Source organism: Idiotropiscis lumnitzeri, chromosome 10, assembly GCF_059441095.1.
Source record: "Idiotropiscis lumnitzeri isolate Australia: NSW breed Sydney's pygmy pipehorse chromosome 10, RoL_Ilum_1.0, whole genome shotgun sequence".
Lineage (NCBI taxonomy): Eukaryota > Metazoa > Chordata > Actinopteri > Syngnathiformes > Syngnathidae > Idiotropiscis > Idiotropiscis lumnitzeri.
In genome coordinates this window covers 13,669,060-13,692,224 of record NC_142400.1, presented here as the reverse complement: position 1 = coordinate 13,692,224, position 23,165 = coordinate 13,669,060, and the positions used below count along the sequence as shown (strand labels likewise).

General features: G+C 38.7%; 1 long non-coding RNA gene across 1 annotated transcript in view; it reads left to right on the top strand.

Annotated features, from left to right (window-relative positions):
* The first annotated feature begins 7,926 nt into the window (after positions 1-7,926).
* The window catches only part of LOC148329427 (uncharacterized), a 67,248-nt gene continuing 52,009 nt past the window's right edge, over positions 7,927-23,165 (top strand). The window contains exon 1 of the long non-coding RNA XR_015845707.1: positions 7,927-8,276. This is a non-coding gene — a long non-coding RNA (uncharacterized LOC148329427). The remainder of the gene's footprint in view (positions 8,277-23,165) is intronic.

Sequence of the window (23,165 nt, the reverse complement as noted above, 5' to 3'; positions counted from 1 at the left end):
TGAAGAGACTCTTCTTTATAATGGTTTGCTTTTTATTCATTCCTCTTTGTTAATAATAAATTGCCACTTTCGACGTGAAGTTGAAAAAGGTCATGTGTGCTATTCAGAGCTACTTATACAGTATAAACTATGCTAAACTGTGAGGATGGCTGCTGGTGAAACTGAATGGTAGATTCAGTGACAAAGGTTAACTGGTTTGCTGTCTGACTGACAGAGTGACTGACTGCTTTTGAAGTGGCTGCTGGTTCTGCCGCTTTAAGGAACGACATTCAATGGCAGGTGGCAGTCTGACCGAATGGCTGACTAGCTAGTTGACTGACAAAAAGATGTCTTGGTCTTTTAGTGACTTGTAGGCGCGTGCCTAATTACTACAACCTGTCTGACAAGATCAGTTGGTGTTTGTCCAGATATCTGGGACAAAATGTTTGGTACTGTTCACCATGCAAGCTTGTACCATCTCATTAACTAATCAGTTGAGAGTTACACTGGGCTCCTTAATAATGAGCTTTCAGAATTTTAGACAATTGAACTTGACTGGCCTGCACCGAGTCCTGATCTCAACACACCTTTACAAATAGATGAACGAAAACCATCCAACATCAGTGGTCGGACACAAATTCCCAAAATATTTGCAGCAGAGCAGCAACTGTGATTTCAACAAAAAGGATAATAATACCAGCGTATTTTGTGGAAAAATAATACCCCGCAACTTGCATAGACAGCGTTTGCTGATGCATAATCATTGTCTGGCATTTTTAGATGAAAAATCTAAAATAATAGGACAAAAATTATATTGTAGTTTATGAAATGTTTCTGTCCTCAATGGTTTTTAGTACCACACCTAATTTTATTTCTCAAATTCTATGGACTTTTAAAATAGATTCTTTAAGTGAGGAACTGTGCAAATGAGGTTAATTAAATTCAGCAGGACTGCAATTAAACCACATCGTAAGAAGGCATTATTCACAGTTGTGGCCACAGGAGGGCACAGCAGGCTCATCTGTGCCACTGTTGTTTTCTGAGATGGGTGCAGTTGAAAAGATGTTATATTCAGTCTGGCATCCTTTCAATTTCTCTTATTCTCATTCTATATGTATTGCACTCATTCATGATATAGCTCATCTACAGAACATGCACATGCACTCACAGACACACACATGCAGGGTACAGTGCATGCTATGTGAAATGAAACTGTTGTTCCTGTCACTTGCCATTAGAAATATTATTAGTTAATGTGGAATATTTTGGGTCAGGATGATCATTTTGAGTCCAGAGATTAATTATTCAGGTTTTTTTTTTTTTTACTCAGAAATTGACCTTTGTTGCATTTTTTTAACCATACAATGACGCCATAGATTAATTTTAGCATCTCGCAGAGTATGTTAACAGTTTTTTCTCTCACTAATATTATTATTATTATTATTATTTTTTTTTTTTTTATTGAACTGTTTTTCCCAGCTTCAACCCAATTTTAGAGGTCAACCATAGTATTATTCATTTAATTAATTGTACTATTTTAAAACAATTATTTACATTCTGTCCACATTTCTTCCATTGGTTCCTCTGTGACACTTTATTTTAATTAACATTTAATTGGGACTAAAAGTAAAACCAGGAGAATTGTTTTTGTTTTCTCATTATTATTATTATTATTTTTTCTCTTCTCAGTGTGTTTGTGATAATGGAGGAAATTAAAAAATGGAAATATTATACTTCAAACTTATCTCGACTCATCTTTCCATATAGAGAACTTTAAAAACAACTTCAGCTATGACGGAAGTGCTGTCAAGCAGCGCAAAGTATTTTTATGTTTGAGCAAACCTTAAACAGAGTGCTGTGGTGTCATTGTCTGATTTATTAAACTTTGGAACGTCATTTGTTTAGTGGTGTCTTTTGACCTATAATAAAAATATATTACAAAAAATGAAACAATTCAGTTTATTATAGATAGAGATTTGTGCACATAAAATGTGCCCTCCTTTGGGATCATAGTAAATATCTGTTCTCAAAAAATAATTTATTAAGCTAATTTTAAATAAAGTTTTTTAAGTGATAAACGGGTGATTCTTAGTAGCATATGAGAGGTTGGGTCAATCTGGGTTTTTAGGATAATGAAATTCCACTGAATATTAATTATAAAGTTACGTTTTCTGAAATATTTGCATCATCTAAAAAAATATTTTTAAACCATTTTAGAATGGATGCTCCTTTTAAAATATATTTTTTAAAAATCGCATACCCCCTTGAGTGCCTTCTCGTACCGCCAGGGGTACACCTACTCCCATTTGAGAACCACTCTCTTAACGCAATGAATTTTCGGGATGTCCAAAGAATACATACATTTAAATAACATAAACACAAATATGACTGACACCGCGTCTCATGAAAATTGGGTTAAGAGACAGGACCACTCCAAGCATACCTCTCATACATATTTACCAGTCATACTGAAGTGTGTGAGATGACTTAGATAATGCAAACTCTGCTTGAAAACGGTGCAAATGTATCTCATTGAATAAACATATGCATAACCATACCACTGACCTGTATTTGTTTTTGGGAACCAGGCTTTCTGGAATTGGGGGCAAAACTTAAGAGTGCAGGTATGATGGGGCACCAGAAACCTTTTCCATGCATACTTTAATGAACTGTCCTCATAAAGCCTCATTGTAGGGAGTCTTAGTCCTAATCTAGGTACGCAGGTTTTATTTATGGGTATGAATAATTAACTATCTATTAGAATATCCCTCACTCATGCGTTGATGGAGGTACACATTAATATTTCAATATATTAGTGAGACCTGGCCTTACAAGTATTCTGTCTATATCATTTAAAGTCCATTTTTCTTGACAGGTAAGCCTCGTCTCTCTTTAAAACATGCATTTGAATGACCAAGAACATTAGTGAAATGTAGCTTTACATGACATCCACTTCATTTCTATGACAACCTTTAATTTATTGCGTTTTGCTGACCTCGAGGATGCCAGCGCCGCACCACTCAACTTTATAAGCCACTGGTGTTACATCCAAGATTACTCCATTGCTTGGACTTCGGAATGACAAAATGTTGCAGAATATAAGGTGTTGTAATATGTTTTGTTAATTGTTTTTTTTACTATCCCAACTTTCTATCCAATGTCCAAATATAGAATTAAAAAAACTGTAACTGACACACACAAGCTCGTGTTGTTTTTAAAAGAAACTTAGGTCACTGACTTGGCCAAGGTTTTTCACATAATTCACACAGTGGTTCCTATCATGGATCCTGGATATGTCGAGATGACAACATGGGATCAGTGACAGATGATGGGCAGATGGTCTTGGCTGGCTGCCCATGCACCAGCTCCAATGGCTATCAAACTTCTGCAAGGCCTGCTTGGCGCTCATGTTCTCACACAGGAAAGCAAGTGAAGTAGCAGGTGAAGAAGTCTACTCAAGTTTCTTCTTCTCATCTCAAACCAACACGGAAAAATTGCTGACTTTTGTTTTCCCAATTACTAAACTGTATCAACTATTCAAATAGCCTGCTCTGCAGAAGCAATACCCTCCTTTTCAACCATCACCAGTAGGAATACTCTTCCCCTATTTTTCAAGCCGCCGATACATCTCTTTTATTTATTTCCATTTTCACATCTCCACAAGAAACAATGTACTGTACTATATGAATAAAAAACATCTTTCACTATATATGAATCGTACTGTTTATGCCAAAGTTGTTTTGATGTGTTGTCTATACTGACTGCGCGCGTACTTTACACATGCCAGAAAGTGCATAATTAGTCGTAGAAGCAGGTGAAGTACAATTTCAAGTCTTTGTGTGAGTGTGACGCTCGTGTTGAATCTTAAGCAGAATGTGTTCGTCTTCGGTCTTGTGTGTGTGATGGCAGCTGCTGTCACCCAAGGGAGTTGACAGTAGTTAAGGACACTAAAGATGTGTGTAACAATCTCACTGTCACTTCCTTTTTCTGTTATTTCATTTCTCCCTAATGGGCTTTACTTTGTTGTCAGCGAGTGAGTCGACTTCCTTGCTATTTTCGCTTTTTTTTTTTTTTCCCCCCTCACTTTTCTCTACCATCCTCATTTTCTCCCCCTCGACACATTACCGGTTGCGTTTGGAGAGCTGCAGCCGTGATAATTTGGTAAAACAAGCAGACAGGTATAATGCGCATTTATTTGTGAGCTTGACGTGCGTGTCCATTCTTTATGCAGATGCCACACATACTTTTTGTCTTCATCTTTAGTGGCTACTTTACCCACCTGGAAAACCTATCAAAGTCCTCCCCATTAAAAAGCCTTTCGCGGCACATTATTAGCCCCTGTTACAAGGTCAGTCTATCTCGGCTCAAACTAAAGGCAAAGAAGACGGCAGGAGGGTTGGGCTTTGGAGTGGTGGGGGATACTCCTGTCAGCTCAGTGAACATTTGCTGTCCCAGAGTGCTTGTAGCCTCAGCAGGTGAGCTGACCCACCAAGACCCATCAACCCCCTGCTTCTCCCTCTCTCTCTCTCTCTTTTTCTCTCTATCTCTCTCGCTGAACGAAAAGAGCACACAGAGTCACAATGCATTTAAATGTATGCATGAATCTCTGTTCTCAGTGGGGGAAAAAAACAAATGCATTGTGACAACAGCGATTTAAACGATATAATTTGGGGTCGAGTTCACTTTAACAGGACTGCCGTCTTTTTAGTGTGCCACTCTTTTTTTTTTTGAGAGACTCATTTGTTTTCTATTAGGAGTTAATTCAACACATGCAATAGACAAACAATGTTTTTTTTATTTATTACAGATACTTATCATCTGATTGTTGGCGTATATGTGGGGTTCAAGATTTGTCGCAACTTGACATAAACATGGACCAGAGGCAGTTAAAAATAAATGCTCCCACGTCAGTGCATATTCACCTGGATTGCACCCGATGTCTGTTATTCCTTTCAACCTCCTTTATTTATTCTGAGAAGGCAAGATATTAACATCCCTCAAAATGCTGGGGTCTAAAACTGAACTTCCTTCTTATTTAACGCTTTTCTTTTCCTCAGGAAGTTTTATTAGGGCGGTGTTTACTGTCCCCGATCAAAAGGAGATTTGGAGGGAATGGGAGCGAGAACAAGATAGCATGGGGTGGGGGGGGGGGGTGAGTGGAGTCAGAGAAAGAGGGTGGGGGTGAGAGATGGTTGTAAATGCAGAATAATGTTCACGGAGTGAATTTGCATGGTCAAATGTCAAAAAAATGAAGCTTTCCCCTGAGCCTTGTCAGGGGAAAAAAACATAAGTGGTGCGCTCCAGCATGGGCATGCCATTAGTGGTTAGTTCTGCCTGTCATCAGTCACTGAAGAGAAGAAATTGCTGTCATTATCTCCAAAAAATGGACTGGGAATGATGGATACACCCCCCTCCTCTCCAATAGACACAAGACAGACACACCTGTGTGTGTGTGCGTGCAGTGTCATTGTGGATAATGCACATCAAGCATGCATGCAGAATATGGAAAAGTGGAATTGTCAGCCGAGGGACATATTTCTATTGAATGAAGAGTTTTGGGATTGTTAAGGTTCTTATTATATTATTTGTCCTGAGGTTATTTTTTAAAGAATACTAATAGCCTTTCTGAATTAAAACCCAAATTAAAAAAAAAATAAAAACACTGCAGATGCATTTACAGAACTTCCAACAATCCGAATAATTCTTTATGCTATGTGATAAATCACCGGAAAAATATGGATTTCGACTTTCCGCTGTGAATGTGGATCATGATAAATTTCTTTTGAGATGCATACTCATGCAAAACAGTTCACAGGAAGGAGGCTCTGGCAAGCAATTATATAATGTGCTTAAAGACCATAAAATCTGCAGTAGCAAGGACAATTAGCCTCCTCACTGGTACACTGCGGGACATGCACAATTTTCTTAAGACGCTGATACAGTTTCATTATTCTTGAAATGATAGCAGTATTTGCATAAGTTTACAACCACTGGTGTGTATTTATAAAGGCATACAAGTAAATTTTCTTTTGCACACTAGTTTAATTCAACCTCATTAATTTGTCATCGAAATTATTGCTCCTGCCATTCAAGAATGCAATTTCAATGTGGCAGTGATACCGGATGGTTTGCAATAGCCTCAAACTGAGGTATGTATTGAGCAGAGAAGTCCATGAATTTTAACACAGGGCACATTTGGAGAATCTTGGCACCAGACAATGAGCAGCAGAGATAGAAGAGAGAGAGAGGACCGCCGAGCGAGGGATCAGAATGGCAGCTAATGTCATGAATAATATCTCAAGTGTAAATCCAGCCAATTGAACCCAGGGCTGCCTTCTCCCTCTAGCTAGGCTAAATGAGTTTCCATGGGAATGTGGATGAAAGGAGTGCAGACGTCTAGGTCAGACATATTGCAGAGGAAGCGGCATAGAGACTCTGAGTATGAAATAGAGTCCTCAGGGTCTGGTTTGGAGAGATTTGCACTTGTGCTAAGCCACATCAGATGTGAGTGGAGGGTCTAACAACCTTAGACTTGAGCATCAAGGTATGCTTGTAGGTCTGTTGTTGAGCTGTGTAAGCACCGAGGGCAGAGAAGAGGTGATAGAAATTCATACAATTCATGCCCACTGCAGCATATTGTCGGTATGGTGGTGCGGCGTATATGATTGCTCTCAAAAGAAAGACATGCCTTCCAACGTTAGAAAAATCACCACCAAAGAGACCTGCAGTATTGGACCTGTGCGCAATTATTCACTCTCAGTATTGCGTTAAGATTCCTTAAAATCACACAAAGCTATCCAAAATACCTTGAAAGCTGTTGAGACCAAATTCACCTTGATGCATTTGGGCTGCACATTAGCTCGGCACAGTCAGGGTGCAGAAATTAGCCCCTGTCTAAATTATTAAAATAACAAGGGACATTTCATGTGGGTGGGCTTAACGGCACTCCCCCAATCCCACACTTGTAATTGTCCACTTTAACTAGTTCCTTCGAGCCTTCAACATCAGTCAATGTAAAATAGTAGTTTGCAGATTTCTTTTCTCCCATTAGGGATGAGGAACGAGGCCTAGCTGTCCACCGAGGCCAGCTCATTTATTATAATGACCTGCCATGCCCGAGCATGAACATGTTAAAGGTATAGGAGATCAGGACCTGACAGGTGCACACAACCTTGTCAGATCGCTGTTGGTCTAGTTTGAACATACAGTTCCTCTCCTCTGAAATGACCGACAGGCTGATTGGTTGTCACAGTGTGTCTCCCTATATGTCAAATTGCCAATAACATAAATACGGGTTCACAAATGTTATGCAAATTGGATTTCAAGTCGATTTTTTTTTCTATTCAGGTACATGCTTTAAAAAAATATTGATGCTTTAATACTCGCTTTTAGGCCCATAAGAGCTGTTGATCCAATTTTAGTGAAGCGTATATTCAAATTTGTTTGATGACAACAGCATTAGATGCTGTGTCATTATGTCATTATCATTATTATTATTATTATTATTATTATTATTATTATTATTATTATTATTTATATGATAAAGTAAAATAAGAATAACAACTTCTGTGTGACTGCTCTCGGCATGATAGTCTCATCTGGTGAATTGAGAGATTTGTTACAAAATACATTATACATGTTTGAAAGTAATTGCTGAAAACACGCTGTTTTAAGCATCTCTGTCATGATCCGCGTCAGGCATGACAGGGGTTTTGTATTGTTTTCGTGTCATGCGGTTTTGTTATTGTTTTCGTCACCTCCCTGCCATGTGCACTTTGTTTTTGTTCTGGTCAGCTGTGATAGCGCCTCCCCTCAGCACTCGTCCTCACCAGCCACGCACCTGTTCCCCGTTACCCTCATCACACACCTGATTCCTAACTGCTCCCCTAATGACTCAGACTATTTAAGCCTCCCAGACCCACAACACGTTGTTGGGTCATTTTTCCTTGTTGCCGCAAATTACGGACTGCTACGACCACGTTTTGGTCCTGTTGACGCCCTTGTCCACGTCCTCGTTTTCCGTTAAAGTCACGTTTTGGTTCCCCCCTTGCTCCCTAGCCCCGTGCCATGTTGTCTGTCCTTGTTTGTTCAGTCAATAAATTCCCTTCACGCTACTCCCCTCTCTGCCTCCTCGCCTTTTGGGTCCACCTCCTCTTCGCCGAACGGCGAACCCTAACAATCTCAGGTTTCCACATTTTTTTGGAATGTTGTTGAAAATGCGCCCAATGATGTAAGAACTTGAGCGCCAACAAGGTGTGCTGGAATGTCCAAACAGGTGCAAAACGGCCCCAAATAAGGTAGGGGGTTGATTTTAATATTCATATTACTGTGTACGGCCTTTAGCTGGAAAACGGAATGTCAAACAGTTGTCTGGGAGTTGTAGTTCTCTTCATGTGTGTCGCACAGAAGCAACGTCATCAAGCAACAGGCAATAAGACGATAGCTAGCAGATTATGTCGCTCCTAGGAAACAACTTTGCGTGTGTCTTTTGGGTTTAATGTCTCATCTGCTCTCAGCTTGAAATGCAATGCTGGGTAAAAAGTGCTTTCCTTTTTTGTTTCATATTTGAAAAAAATATATACAGTAGACAAAAAAAATAGTACACCTTACGACTAGATTTCAAACCACAAATGCACTATAGAAGTTGGCAACAAGGCAACCCAGTTTCATTTAATTAGGGTGCATGCATGCGTCTAACTTTCGTTCTTTCTAACAAGCGGTATCATGCACTGCACTTATTCTAATTAAAGGTCTGTGGACTGTTAAACTGTACACAGTATTATCAAAATGTTTTAAAAGTAATATTTTTGTCGAATTTCACTTTAGTTTAGTGTTTTTCTATTCTTGCACACAAGTTAAACACAGATTTCTTAAAAAAAAAACAAATACTAAAACTAAACATTTTTTGGGGAAAAAACTAAACCTGATAAAAACCTAACAAAGCTTTCCTGAAATCTAATTGAATTAACTGAATTTAAAAAATAAAACTCAAAATAAAAAATAACCACAATCAAAATAAACCCTGGCTCCAAACAGTCATACCAAAGTAATCCAGGTTTATATTCACAGAAGTCAAAACAAATAATCTGTATTCCCATTATCATCCATCCATTCATCAACACAACCAATCATTTTCTATCACTTATCCTGTACAGGGTTCACAGGCATGTGATTGCTATCACAGCTGAGCGAGGCACACTCTCGAATATGCGCCAGTCAATCACAAAGCCCCTGAAACATCTAAGCAGACAAATGTAGCTTTTCCAAGTCTGCATAATGTGGCATTGCCTGTACAGTCACCATTAATCTCAAGATACTCTTATCAATTTTAGCCATGTAAAACATACTCCCATAGACTAGAACACTTTGATTTTATTTATTTAATGTTTTTGCTCCTTGAACCAGCACCCACACTGGACTCTGTAATCCTCTGCCAGACACACAGAGACAGAAATATCTATTTTCATCTGCTCCTGATAGGATCTCTTTAGGATTTAAAGAGGGGCCTCAGCATGCTGTGCCCAACAGCTCAGCTGTGATCTTGGGCTTTGGGGAGTTCCCATTATGCGTTAGCATCTCCCAGATCGAAGAAACCCAGTTCTGGATAGTGGATTTTTAATCCTCCTATGGCCTGTGTTGGGAGATGGAGTTATTTAGAGCACTTTGATTAGTCTTCCAGCTGCACTTTGATTAAGAGAACTTTTCAAGATCAAGATGCGAGGCTGCAATGTTGAAATGGAGCAAGGATATGAAGGTGCTATGAACATGTGGAGATTCTGTCAAAAGAGATTGAACCAAAATTAAAATCTAGACTGTCCCGTATCATATTTGTTTTTTACAGGTTCAATTTATATGGTGATACACCGAGAATGTTTGAAGGTTTGGTGGCTGTACCACTCTGGACAAGGGTTATTCTTTAAACAGAAAATGTGGATTTCGCTATATGTTAATGACAAACTAAATCACTGAATAAATCAACTGTTGTGGTTGCTCTCAGTGGAAGCAAGTGGCAGGTTGTGCCACGTTAAGTCATCACTTAAGTCCTTCTTAGTCCAACTTGAATAAATACCCCTCATAATACAATAATTTATGATACCACGGCTGGAGAAATAATATACAGACGCACACTTCTGCACTACTGGGTGTTAGATGACCCAGCTTCTCTTGAAAGGTCCATCTTGAAAATTGTCTTGCAAGAGTATCTGCAATGAAATCCACACTTTTCCTTTCTTCTGGCATTGTGGTTTAAAAAAGCAAGACTATGTTTTAAATTTTCCAACGGTTGCCAGTTATGACTTTCGGGTGTGATGATTTTGCATAGCGCTGCCCCCTCACAAACGCGTATCCAATCACAAAACACGTTCATCACCTTCAACGTGGGGCCTGCCAGCAGGCTCACTGTAACCAACACGTGATCTGATTGGCTATCGCAACAGTCTATCAACTCTGAAAGCCCATTGACTGACACAGAACAGTCGCCCGCATGATTGTAGCTGAAGGCCTGGGACAAATAGTGCATGTGACTGGTATGAAATGAAATCTGCCTGGCAACATGAGCTAGGTGCATTCTGATTGGATAACGGTCACCTAAAAAGACTACCCTAAGATATAACATCAATGTGAAGAATATGATCATGCAATTCTATTGCTGTCAAATAAAATGACAAAAAAGTGTTAATTGTCAGGAAATCAAACCATTAAGGGTGATGCTTTCTGAAATAAAATGAAATAAAATCATCAACCAAAACATATTATAATTCCTAGTGCAAATATTTACAGTGGGTGAGCATTTGGGAAGGTATTTTAGATTTTTTTTCATTTTTTTTGTCATTTCTATTTGTACTTCTCAGCCACCTTCGTCACCATTGCGTAGAGGTGAAGCCGTGCAGTCCGGTGAGGCCAGTTCAGCTTTTGATCCTGATAACTAAGGTGTTGACGTTTTGCCCTCAGAGATACATTTCTGCTCCCTTGGCTCAGTCAGACTCACCGATAAAAGATTATCTCTGGAGCATTTTGTGCCGAAACAACAAACACTTCTGTTGTAGCATGAAATTATTTTTCATTAAAGCACAGTTGTATTACAATGTGAATTTATTTATTGATACTTTTTTATTGCTGACTTTTTGATGCTACGTTCACACCTTTTTTTTTTTTTTGGCCCTCTAGTGGTAGCTGGCCATATTGCAAAGCTTTGGATGTCCACAGACGGCATCGATAATTTTCTCCTTCATTTTTCTTTCTTCGGTTTTCAAACAACCCACCGGATGTACATGACGCTGAGTGTGACGTAGTGCGTCCCGGAGCTGATTGGCTGCCGCGACGAATTATTTTTAACCTCACCGAAAGGGCAAATGGGAGAATTTTTGGTGCTTTGCTCCATGTCCCATCGCTCCAAATGCAACTGAGCGCGCTCGTGCAAACTCCATTGACTGCAACTCAATCGTGCCGCTGGAAACCCTCACAGCGTATTCGGTGTGAACCAGGCCTAAATGTTGATTGTTCTAAAATAATAAATAAATAAATAAATAAATAACACTTGCCACATCCTTTTGGATTTGATATTTTGTTTTTACTTGACAAAAGAATATTTAGTTTTCACTGAAGTGACGTGATCGTAAGGTAAGCCAACTATTATCAAGATATCTTGCAGAAATATCGACGTATAACATTTTAGCAATATCACACAGTCCTAATTCACACTCAAATTTACACAAACGCCTGCTTCTCTCAAAGATATCAAAAGAAAGAAAACTCCACTCATGCACACAAGTAGATCACACTTTGCACTAGACTTTTGCTGGTCACAAAAACGGAGTTCATGTCGTGTATTTGCTTTAAAGGGACTTGAATGTGGAATTACTTTTGCAAGCTACCCCCGTACACCATGCAAACACAGACAGTTGTGGGATTGTTTCTAAAATAAAAAAAAATCCATTCAGATTAGCCGTTCAATAGACAAACTGTATTGCATGGTTTCTTGACTATAGCTCAGTGCACCTGTGCTCAGAGATACGTTTGTTGGTCCGTACAACCACCCGAGCGCATCGTACCGCATCGCGATGTCTGAGCATTTTGTAACCTTTGATTCACTTACTCTCAGGAGTTTGTCATCTATATTTTTCACAAGTTCCTCAGTGAAGAGAGAACAGCATGTTTGTACATCAGTAAAGTTTGTCTGAAATGAGAAACATGTCAGAGCCAATTAAAAGGCTGCGCTGGTGTCGCCTGACTCAAAGTGACAGAATCCAGACTGGGTAAACAAAAATAAGAGCATCCAAACATCTCAAAGTAGCTCAGGCTTAATGTGCAATTTTTTTTTTTTTTAACCACTCGCAGTTTGTGTCGTCTTGCTCCTGTGTTACTTTGATATATGTGGTTAACTCTCTGGAGTGCTGACGAGCCTTTGATACTAGAAGGGCACAAAATAATATCTTTGCTTTGAAAAACAATTTCAGGGAGATGGGATCAGTATAAATAGGCCTTTTATGTGCACCAGGGGCAGATGTGAATCTGATGGGAACTTTTGATAGGCTTTTTTAAATGGCAATGCAAAATTGATGAGTGGAGGGGCTCAGGCACTTGTCGCGTGGATGGAGATGTGACTGCATAAGGACATCAAGGCCCGGGACACACACACACACACACACCCCAACACACACCCACACAAACGACTTTGCAGATGCATGCAAATGTGGACAGCGTACAAAATCATACACAGACACCCATATGTACACAGCATACACAAACATGCATGCACAAAGGCACACACCTTTTATTACACCCCCCCCCCTCCAGTCGGGGATGAAGACTTAATCGAGATATGACTGAAGATGGTCTGCTTCCTTTCTCTCTCCACCTCATCCCTCCATCCGTCCTTCAACAAGAGCACGCTATCCTTGCTATCTGTTATCTGCAGACTGTGCTGCTCTCCACCTTGTCCCCTCCCGAATCCACCGCCACCTCATCCAATCTTGATGGGTATTGGGGAATGTAAGAGAAGAATTTCCTGATAAAGCTGTCTAATGAACATACAAGAACTTTGGTAAGTTAAGCATCAAAACATCGAAGGCTGTTTGAACTTTGACTCCCCCTGCATTAGCGCCGAGTCCTTATCAGGCCACTCGAGTGGAGAGATTAGCCACTTCCTAATGAAGTGGTGAAATCGTAAAGGTCTTACTCCAAGGCAGAGTGGATTGCTTCCAACATTTTTCACTCTGTTATCTCTCATACCCAGATTGCCATAGCTCTTGGAAAAAAAAGGTGAGGGCTTTCTGCTCTTAGATTTCCGGTCACACACAAAAATATGACATCGGATCCTGCACAAACTTAAACAAACTACTGCATAGAAACGGCTGAAGTAACTTGTAAGTGTAAACTTCCAATAGTTTAAACCGCCAAAGAAAAAGTAAGTTTGACCCTAAGCGATTGTTAGCCACATCCATGCTTAATATACCGTAAATGATCCCTTGTGCTTTCGTCAATCAGGAGGCTGTAGACGACTTATAAATCATACATGTCACCTCTTCCAAACCCGACGAGGTCAGACACACATTGCATATTCAAAACATCCATTAAAAGCCCATCACTTATTCCCTTGTTCTTTCGCTACCCGTATCAATACATAAAGACTTTTCATTAGACGTCGTCATACAAACAGAAGCGATTGTGATTATGCAAATAGGCAGATTATGGGAGTGATGATCTGTCTGCATAATGAATGTTTTTTTGTTTAACGGTCGTCAGGTTTACCACTGCTTACATCTGTACTGTTGTTGATGTACATGAGGGTGCCGTGATGATATCCTTGACTGACTGATCTACTTGTCTCATGAATAATGGGATGAGTCCATCCAATTTTAACCTTAATAAACACACGTAGTTTGGATGATTATTTATTGCAGCTGTAGAATGAACATTTTATAATATTCTGTTGCTCATAACAACATCAGCAACACTTTTATATCTGTTGTTTCAACCCTGAGGAACTTTCCCACTTTTCACCCCCCCCCTCCAAAAAAAACAAATTTCTTTTCATTGCAAATCTAGTTCTATTCTGAGAAAAAAAAATGATGAAGCAAGCATGTTGAGTTGAAAACCTTTTTAATGTACCATCCTACCTACTCATCCTTTTTAGTATAATGTGGATTGCAGCTGATGCATTATTCACAAATTAAGAGCCAGAAATTCCAGTTTCCACCTAAAATCGAGCTTTTCAAACAGACGGCAGAGCGAGACTACAAGAAGTGTTGTCAGTTTTGGCCAGTGTACAACATGCATCTCAATCCCTGTAATAGCACTTCTTATGCTGACACATGTTAATAATTGATTGTTAAGTGATAAGTCTCACTCAAGCATGATAAAAAGCCTGGGCCCAGAAATAAATCACAGAGTAATTCATAAGGTTGTGTTAGATTGGTGTGGTCGTCTCTCAGCCTTCTACATTATTCATCCTACAGCCTGATAGTCTCAAGTCTTTATTGAATTTTTTTCTCTTTTGATTTTTATTGGGATTTTCATTAAAAAAAAGTTCTAGTGCCATGCCAGTTCAGTGTTATACTGCGTCTTGGAATTTCCCAGAGACGTACAGTACTACCTTTCGTGACTCATCCCATTATCCAAAATCAAGAGATGAACACATCAAGATTCTTGTAGACCTTTCTCTCATATTCATTAGCTTTTTATGAGTGAGAGTTGCTATGGACGCCATTCATGATATTCTCATTTACCTCAAAAGATAAGGGGAGTGTAAGAGGAAAACAGCATTTTTTTTCTTGGCAGCAGAGACTCTCTCTCTCTCTCTCTCTCTCTCTAGAGACTTCAACAGATAGCTCTGCAAGAGGCTCCCACAAGGCAGAAACTGAGGACTCTTAAGTGTTTTATACGAATTCAATACGGCGGTTAAAAATACCAGAGGGAATATCACATTCATATCTCTGTCGCTCGCCTCACTTAATACTGGGACGGTTGGTTGGGAGAGTGGAAAGGAGAAGGCTAGGAGAGAGAGCAGGCTCATTTGGACTTCGGGGCTTGATGGTTAATTCCTGATGGAACAGTCACCAGCTGTTGGCCAACGCTTCTTGACGGTGGCTTTCTACATAATGAAAGTAAACACAATTACATTAGCACCAGTTAAAGTCAGCATCTTACATGATATGTTCACAGTAGTTTGGGTAGCACATCCATCACTGTTTACGTACGTGGAACAATTCCATATTGTGTTACTGTGGTGGCTACTTGTGTATGAGCCTGAATCATGAGAAATAACCCGCCTCAGGTTTAATTATCAATGTTGGAAAAAAAAATCCATGGCTAAAAAGAAAAAAAAACACACACAGTGGAAAAACGGCTAAATTAAAACGTACATTTTCAGTTATGATACATCTATTTTTCTTTAAACAGAAAGGTACCATGATGGTATCTTGGAGTTTTAAAATTATTTCATCTGTACTTTCAAGGCTTTCAGCTCCACTTTGTGACTGCCCGTTTTGTTACGGAACAGATCGTTCGTCTTCTACAGTATACCCAGCAGTCCACTATAGAGCACATTATTGGAACACAGGCCGGGGAGCAAGCATTTTGATTCATGTACCCCAGTAAATCTTAAAAGCGCAGTCATAACTGTGGAAAGGGGTTACATTTTAATGAGATTATTCATGCACTGAAAGAAATTATCTGTTGACTTCCTCTCATCAAACGAGTCACTCCTCAGTACTAATGTTACTGATAATAATAATAACAACGCCAAATTTAAACACTGCACCATATTAGCTGCACATCTATGGCACATCATCTCAGAATAAAACACCCTGCTCAAGTTACCACTGGGCCTTGCAAACTAAGACCTCTGGAGTGTGGTGATTATAACTAAATGTACTGGGTATTTTTTTTTTTTTTATTAGAACAGTCTTCGATTTAAAATACACTGCATATCAGGTGATGTTACTTTAATTACATGATATTATTCAAGTAAATGCATGTTAAAACTTCTCAAAATATTGTTGTAAAAAAATTTGATTAATCTGAATTAATTAAGTTTTTTGCGTGATTAATCTGTTAAATATAGCTTTACAGCACTAATAATAATAATAATAATAAATAAGAAGAATAATAATAATAACAGTTCTGGTGATTGTAATGACCTTGGATGACTAGAACTAGTCTATTACAAAAAAAATACACCAAATATTCTATTTTTGTGAAAATATGTTCTGTGTATGTTAATGTTATGTCACTGAAGCATATTCACTTTTTTGAATACTACACTTGCAAAAACTTTCTTTTGTAGTGCTCTTGTTGAGAAAATTCATCTGAATATCATAACTTCCTTACGTACTCCTTTTGGAAAATATTCCCATCTTTCTTCCTGGCATTATAATTCGTTGGCCGACGGTCAAGTGTTTAAGTGTGTATTTTATCATGTATCTGCACCCTCTATGGCAATTAAACACAAAAAGAAATGTAATTGCTCTGCAAGCATTGTACCATCATTTGGCTGAATCAATTATATTACCCATCATCCCAAATCCGTCCATTGTGCGAGCAGAGTCACTGTTATCAGCAATTGGATCCTGACATTGAGGAGAAAATGAGCATTGCCATCTCTTCTTCAACAATCTAATCATGAAACAAAAGATGCTCTGCTTTTCTCCTTTCTTCCACACACTCGCATCTTTTTCTTCCAGCGAGTCTTCTCCCCCATCGCCCTCTTCTCCCCAGCTGCTTTTGGCTGCTCTCCAGTCTCACTTAAGCCCATTAGCTCTATTACTGAAATTATTTTCCTCCGCGGCTATGTCTTTGTGCACAGGGAGTGAATTTCACAGTTATCAGAAGCTGTGGAGAATAAGGGGGGATTACTGTGAGTCACTCTAGTGTGTTTGCGTCTGTGTGTGTTTGTGAGAGAGCGAGTAAGAGAGAGAGAGACTGTATGAGTGAGTGAGTTTAGTGTGTGCATTATGCTCCTTGGCTGCTCATGGTGGCTCCTTAATTAATGTTTCTCCATATCCTGGAGGACCTATGAAGCAAGAAGGATGAGAGGCTCATGCATTGACCTTAATGTGCCATTTGAGGGCAGTGCAGTCACAGTACTTATAGTGCAGTGCATTGCAGCGCAATCCTTACTTTGATTTAATAATGTGAATGATAAACTAATAAAAAAATGCATTTGCATTAGTTACCTCTTAATTATTTTTTGATATTTGGAAATGGCCCATGCTACAATGCAACGAGTATTGGCATGGTTGTATCCTGTGCTAAAATTAATCACCTAAACTTTCTTTTTTAATTTAAATTGCATGCAAAAAGGGTAAATATGTTAAAATATATTTAAAAAAAAAATTAATTACAAACAATGCTAAGAACACATTTTTATTAAACAAAATATGATCTGTAATGTGACGCTACGCAAACTGTTTCGAACATTGCAAAGGTTTGTGAATTTACGAATGAGTTTTACAAACATACTCCTAAAATATTTATCAGCATGTCTTCAACAGAAATAGGATTTATTTTCTGACATTACTTGACTTTTAACTTACTTATTACTTACGACTGACATACATTTGAAATCGTTTTTTACACCACCACTTTCGCTCTGTCCCACATTAACTTGAGTGAAACAACGACCTGGGACAAAGGGAGGCACAATATTATGCAACAATATCACATATAATGACAGGCCCGACACTGAAATAACAAGGTGCTTATCAACGGAATTAAATAGAAACCGCTCACAAAATAAACCTCTCTAACTTTTGTATGTGTCAGAGAATGGCCACACAAAGGACCATTTTTTGCTACGGCATCCTGCACAAGCACAAGCGTCTTGATAATAGTTATTTTACTTTTCTGCAACCACACTCAGGCTCTTTTTTGAATAAAGAGATGACAGTGTCGCCTGACTAAGTAGTGTTTTGCTAACCACAGAGAGAATCTGTGGTTTTGTGAATGTAGCCATCCCGCTAAGGCTTTCTTTTTTTCTACAAAGTAGCTGCTCTGCAGTTGCACATTTGACACTCAATGCCCTAGTATTTGTAAAACTCATTGCTCGGCAATTTTCCTCAGCTTTCAGAGTTGATATCTCACTATCATAACAGTACGTATGTGCCATATATAAACATGTAGTGCGATGTGATCAGTGTGGATCTTAAGTACCAGCAATGACTCCATGCTTACTTGACCATGACAACCTCTCCCTGAGGCGGTATGTGTATGCTGAGATAGGACTTGTGTGTATAATTACATTTTTCAAACTCATATGAATTAGTTATCCACCAGCAGTGGAATTATTACCAGTTAGCTGAAAGCATACATGTTTAACTCGCAACGTGAAACCGTTTCAACCGGTTTAGCATCACCCCGTGCCGCCCTGTGCGTGTATGAGAGTGTGTTTGTGTGTGTCTAACTTGGATTCCAGGCTCCTCCATGTCATTGTATTTGTTTTGAATATTACACCCCGACCACCCCACCGCCTTCTTTCTCCTTTCACCGATCCGCTGTTTGTTTCCTGTGACAGGGGAAGTGGCAGCTCTTGGTAACCCTTGACCCCTTGCTGGTCACTTAGGCAGATATGCAGGACATTAAGGACTTTGTCAGAGGGCAGCAAGGACTCTAGGAAGGTCAGTGCTAATCAGATGGAGGAGAAAAACAAAGAAGGAAGAAGCAATTGTTTGTTTTTGTTACGTCTGATGGTAACGGCTTTGTTCATGTCCTAGTTTTATTCAATCAGGGTAGTAATTAACACTAAACACAAGTCAAATGCTGGCGGCGGTCTTAGACTATCAACTACTGATTAGTGGATGAAACATTTACTCCCCCCCCACCCCCCAGCCCATTTGACTTTTTTTCCCCATTTATAGTACTTTAAGATGTCCATAAGGAAAAGGAAATCATACAGATAGAAAAACAGAAAAAAAATACAGTATTAATCTTGAGAATGAATAATAATTCACGATATCTTGATTATTTATTGAGTTTTCCAATGACCCTTTGCTCTTACATGATTTAATAAACCATATATATTACTTTTCTTGACAGCATGCTTGACAGACCCAGTCACAATTTGTCAAGAGTAAAATATGGAAACAAATATTTTGCCTTGGTCACACAGCGAAACGGATAATGAAATAGTTCTATGTCAGTAAAGCTCATTTCACTGAATTCAGCACAATTAGTAGAAATGAAATTCAATAAAAGCAACAAGCAAGGCTGCACCCCTGCCAGGCGGCACGACTCTCTCAGTCCACAGTGCTGGGAGCATACGCTATTGAGCTGCATGGCTTGCTTGACAGAGAAGGCCTGGTTCAATTACATCAATTGCTTGATGACTGAGGAGAGAGCAGCAGGGCCACGAATGCTAGTTTGTGATAAGCGCAGCACTGTCGCCATCATTATGCAAGGCTGACAGTAACCTAGAAAACCAGGGAAATTGCGCACAATACAAAGCATGTGTTTCTTGTTTCTTTTGGGGATGAAGAATGAGTCCAAGAAGGTAATGATGTACACAATGTGAGGCTGACCAAAGCCCCATGACACAAACCGCTGTACTGTCGTGGGGTGGGCGGTGTGGTTATGCCCGTGGATGTTTCTTTCTTCCTGTGTGAGCCGCACAGTTTAATTCCGTCCTCGGAGGATAAAAATGGAACCATGTGCAGCAAGTGATCCGAATAATGACTACTTTGGGGTTTTATTGTTTTCAATCCATATGATTTTAGATAAACTTGTTGACATACTGTCATAACTTAGCATAAGGGTTTTTATGGACTTATTTTTAACTGTTTCAGATCGAGTTGCTGACCAAATCTTTATTGAAATGTAGTCCGGAATGAAACATGTTGCGATGTTCTTATTTGATTTTGCGTGGACCGTGAATCAATATGAGATGCCCATCTTCAAATGTATTTAACCGATGCCACATATTGTGTAAAGTATAGATTATTTTTGCCCCAGAACAAAGTACATTTTTCTTCTATTCTTTCGTTGCCAGACAAAAGTTGCTACACTGTGACATTTAGTATTATTTATGGTATGCTTTGAATTGACTCCCCTGTTCAATGAACTGCAGTTGGCTAGTTAGCTGGGAGCATTCTGTTTGTGTCAACAGCTCCCTTTGTGTATCTGGAGTGATTTATTATGTAAAAGAGGGCTGGACGGGGGGGTGGAGGAGCAAAGAGGGTGACACTGACCTTCCTTTAATTAACACTGATGGAGACCAAGGTGAGCGGCAAGATGATGAAGATGGATCTTCCCACATAAATCATCCTTCCTTCAGGCTTGCGTGTGTGTGTGTGTGTGTGTGTGTACTTTTGTGTAGAATGTGTGTGAGCGTCATCAGCAGTAGAAATAACCTTGTGGTGCACAGGTTAAATGAACATTTGCGTAGGTGCCGAACCTCCATTATTTAACCCTGTTGGCATTCCTTTTGTAGTTTATTATTCAAAGGCTTTATTGATTAATCTTTCCAAACTCAATTTGTAAATGTTGGAATATCTGTAATGTACTTTATAGGTTCCTTTAATAAAAAAAAAAGACATTTGTTCAACATTGCTATCAAACAGCTTAAAGCAAAAATGCAACTTCAAGACACCGTCTTGGATGATTTGTTGTGATTGTTTGCACCGCAGGCCTTTGTATGGAAGAGACAATCATAATTTCAATTATTTACTTGTAGACTATTTTAAACACCATAAAGTGGTTGGTGGGAGGGGGGGGGGCAGCTCATACTAATGAAATGCTCACATTGGACAGCAATCATGCCAGAACATTTGCTCAGGTATAGTTGGAAATCTAATAATGTCTCATCTTTTGTGAAACGACACTTCTGACATTCTGATTTAGATAAGCTGATGCGTAATTTATTCGGATAATATTTGCAGTCCTTGCTGCTTCCGCGGAATCCTGCATGACTTCAAAGACTCACTCTGGCCTTGTGTTATGCTGCCAGCTGTATGTCATATTCTACATTTATGTTATTTTGTCAGAGTAATATGGCCTGACTAGCTAGCAGTTCAATTCAATCTGTAACTATATGGGATAAATCCCCACAATATCTTTTTGGGTCCTAATTATAATTTAGCATTTAAGCATACTTGGCTTGGGCGAAACAGCTTCGAAACAAGTGAAATTGTACAGTAAAACAGATTCAGACCAAGAAACTTTATCTCGTATCAACTGCATGAATAGAATTATTTTGCATATTCAATTCTATATTAAAATCTGTGGATATTGTGACAGTATGTTGTACAGAAAAGTGAGAAGTGCTGCACAGTTGATCAAAAATCTTGCCTTGCTTTTAGTATCCATTTCCATAAATTCCAGAGAGCAATTAGTCTTTATGCTGGTTGCAAAAATTGTCAGCGTAATTTTCAGGAATTCAGTAATTGAAACGTTTCCATCGCCATCGTTTCCGGACTTTTATGACATGCGTCAAGTGTGGTGTTAAATTCTGATTGAGACTACTGTTTAAGCAAACGAGCAGCAACAACTTATGCTCGGATGTACATATGCTAATTAGTTTGTTTATCAGTCAGCCAGTTGGTCGGCAGGCAGCACTTTGTGTGTCATTCTGCGTCTCTTGACATTTCCCCATCTTAAAATGCTTCATGCATTTTTAGAGTGGCTTTCATATTTCCCCCCTGTTCTTCGTCATCTTCTACCACTACAACCACATATTCATAAATTATGTATTTATTTATCATGAAAATCTGTTTTGGAATTAGAGTCTACCCCCACTTCAAAGACAGGAAACCTTTGATATGTTTGACTCTTGCCGAGTATCTGTTGGATTTATTCAATTTATGCAAAGCACCTCGGGGGTAATAAAGGTGGCATTTGAATACATTTGGCTGGACTAAATCAAATAATGAGGACAATTTCTGCCCCATATTATAACAGAAAGACACCTAATCCCTCAATTTTAATGGATAATTTGGGGGAAATGTTTTGTAGGGCAAACTGACAACAGTGGACAGATGTGATTATTTTATGTCTACATGGGTTATGATGTATTGCTTAAATTGGCTGAGATGAAGCGAGTACAGTGTGTGACCCTTTTGTTCTGGTGGCTGGGTGTAGAAATGGTATGTCTGTAGGGAATATCTTCATTCTTTCTAACGTCTCCCTTCAAAACATGGCGATAATAAATTAGACCATGACCTCATAACATATGGTGCACGGGTTACCGCACTTTGGATGTGGTGTTTCTGCATAAGGGGAAAGGATCCAGTTTGTATTTATATTTCAACATAGTGGCACTTGATGACCATGATGGGAGTTAAAACATTTGAAAACCAATGGTCCTTTGTTATCACAAAGTGAATATATATATATATATATATATATGTGTGTATATATGTATATATGATTGTGTATGTAATATAAATTACAAAATTGGCATAATCATAAAAATGTAATTATTGCATAACATTTTTCAAATACAATGCCTAATACTATAGTGTACATACTTGAGTTCAAAATGTGTACTTGAGAGATCTATTAGAATCGTTTATTCCAATTTTACAACAGTTCTATGGCAATTTGTAAGTGTATATATAGTAAGTAAACTCCAATACACATTTTGTTTATAAAAGGAAACCCAAACTTTAATTTATGCATTTGAGCTTTTCATTTTTTTTTTTTTTTTTTAATTAGCTCATTTTATGAATTTAGTTTGGTCCAAAGGGAACTTATATATTTGTTGTGTTTCAAACAATGTAGTGTCTTGATATTTTTTTACATAAACACATTTTCTTGTTTTGTGGAAAAGAAATAAATGATCGTTTGAAAAATTGTCAATTTAGTTTTTAACCAAAAAAATCATGATAATATTTTTTTCTTGATCGAGCAGCCCTAATATATTTGAGTTACCTAATAGTTTTATTTCCACCCAAAAATAGAAGTTAGATCTTTGTCCCTAATTTAGACAAAAGCACCAAATTCTGGTAATTTTGTTCACTGTCGATTCTTGTTGAGATTCAAGCCGTTAGGGCCATGTTATGAGGTGCCCCTCCTGCCCCTTCCCCGTGGAAGAGTGACGTTTGGACTCTGGACCACTAATTATCCGGGTCTGACCCTCAGCTGTCGACATGCTGCATCCTATTCAGTGGGTAGAAATCAATCCCTTTCAATACTGGTCCATTGAATATTTTTATTTCTTCTTACTGCTTGCTTCTGAATATTAAGAATAGATTTTT